Below are 2,356 nucleotides of genomic sequence, written 5' to 3' on the forward strand. Positions count from 1 at the left end.
CATGGCATCCGGTCCCATCACTTCATGGGAAATAGATGTGGAAACAGTGTCAGACTTTATTTTTCTGGGCTCCAAAATCACTGCAGATGGTGACTGCAGCCATGAAATTAAAAGACGCTTACTCCTTGGAAGGAAAGTTATGTGCAACCTAGATAGCATATTCAAAAGCAGAGACATTACTTTGCCAACAAAGGTTCGTCTAGTCAAGGCTATGGTTTTTCCTGTGGTCATGTATGGATGTGAGAGTTGGACTGTGAAGAAGGCTGAGCGCCGAAGAGTTGATGCTTTTGAACTGTGGTGTTGGAGAAGACTCTTGAGAGTCCCTTGGACTGCAAGGAGATCCAACCAGTCCATTCTGAAGGAGATCAGCCCTGGGATTTCTTTGGAAGGAATGATGCTGAAGCTGAAACTCCAGTCCTTTGGCCACCTCATGCGAAGAGCTGATTCATTTGAAAAGACCCTGATGCTGGGAAAGATTGAGGGCAGGAGGAGAAGGGGACGACAGAGGATGAGATGGCTGGATGGCATCACTGACTCGATGGACGTGAGTCTGAGTGAACTCTGGGAGTTGGTGATGGACAGGGAGGCCTGGCGTGCTGCGATTCATGGGGTCACAAAGAGTCGGACATGACTGAGCGACTGAACTGAACTGATGGTAACATAAGTCCTCCCCTGGTGATTCAGTGGTAAAGAATCTGTCTGCAATGCAGGAGACCCGGGTTCAATTCCTGGGTTGGGGAGATTCACTGGAGGAGGGCATGGCAACCCACTCCAGTATTCTTGCCTGGAGAATTCCATGGCCAGAGGCGCCTGGCAGGCTACAGTCCATTGGAATGCAGAGAGTCAGACACGACTGAAGCAACTTAACAGCAGCAGCAGCATGGTAGGAATATGTATCTGAGCAAACTCCAGGAGATAGTGGAGGGCAGAGGAGCCTGGCATGCTGTAGTCCATGGGGTCAAAGAGAGTCAGACCTGACTTAGTGACTGAACAGCAACATGGTAACACTGCGGATGAAGTTAAACCTAGAAGTTGCACATCTGTGTAAGTGAATTTAGGGAGAATTGCAATGGGTTATCCAATACTAGATGAATTCAGTTAAATTCCTCTCAAGACCAAATGGCAAACTGAGATTCGAAGTCAATGAATATAACATGTGGATTTCTCAGGTAAACCGATCATTTAAAAGATAAAAAACAGAGCTAATCATTTGATTTCTTTACTCATAAAAGGAAATTTAACAGTTAAATCTTAACAGATTTTCTTTCTGTTAAGACCAGTACAGAATATGGCAGCTAGTTCCATTCAGAAATGCATGTCACTTACAGGTTCAATGTAATCTGTATCAAAATCCCAACTGTCTTCTCCCCAGCCAATCCTAAAGGAAATCAATCCTGAATATTCATTGGAAGGACTGATGCTGAAGCAGAAGCTCCAATACTCTGGCCACCTGATTCGAAGGACTGACTCACTGGAAAAAACGCTGATGCTGGGAAAGATTGAGGGCAGGAGTAGAAGGGGACGACAGAGGATGAGATGGTTGGGTGGGATCACTGACACAATGAACATGAGCCTGAGTAAACTCTGGCAGATAGCAGAGGACAGGGAAGCCTGGCATGCTGCATTTCGTGGGGTCACAGAGTTGGACACGACTTAGCTTCTTAACAAAAACAGCAAAGCTATTTTAAAAGTGTGTAGCTTACTTATCTTAGATGCATGAAAGATATATTCACACCAAAGCGAACCATTTCCATTTCATGATAGAAAGAATATTTCAAATTCAAGGTAGCCTTTAAGTTTCTGTATTATTTCCCATTATATTTTAGACATAATAGGTTATTACATATAACATACTATTTTACTTTATTATCTTGTAGTTAGGAAAATAGTAATAGTTGCTTGGGAGATTATCATAATAAGTGAAATAAGTCAGAAAGAGAAAGACAAATAGTATATGATATTGTTACTTACATGTGTAATCTAAAATATGAGACATATGAACCTGTCCATGAAACAGAAACACACTCACAGACAGAGAGCAGACTGTGGTTGCCAAGGGGATGCGGCATGGGAGTGAGACCGACTGGGAGTTTGGGATCAGCAGATGCAAACTGGTATATATAAAATGGGTAGGCAAGGTCTTTCTGTACAGCCCAGGGAGCTATACTCAATATCCTGTGATAAACCATAATGGAAAAGAATATGAAAAAGAATGTATATTTATGTATAACTGAGTCACTTTGCTGTATAGCAGTAATGGCTACTGCTGCTAAATCGCTTCAGTTGTGTCTGACTCTGTGCAACCCCATAGACGGCAGCCCACCAGGCTCCCCGGTCCCTGGGATTCTCCAGGTAA

This window comes from Bison bison, unplaced genomic scaffold (assembly GCF_000754665.1).
Source record: "Bison bison bison isolate TAMUID 2011002044 unplaced genomic scaffold, Bison_UMD1.0 scf7180017864088, whole genome shotgun sequence".
In the NCBI taxonomy this organism is placed as follows: Eukaryota; Metazoa; Chordata; class Mammalia; order Artiodactyla; family Bovidae; genus Bison; species Bison bison.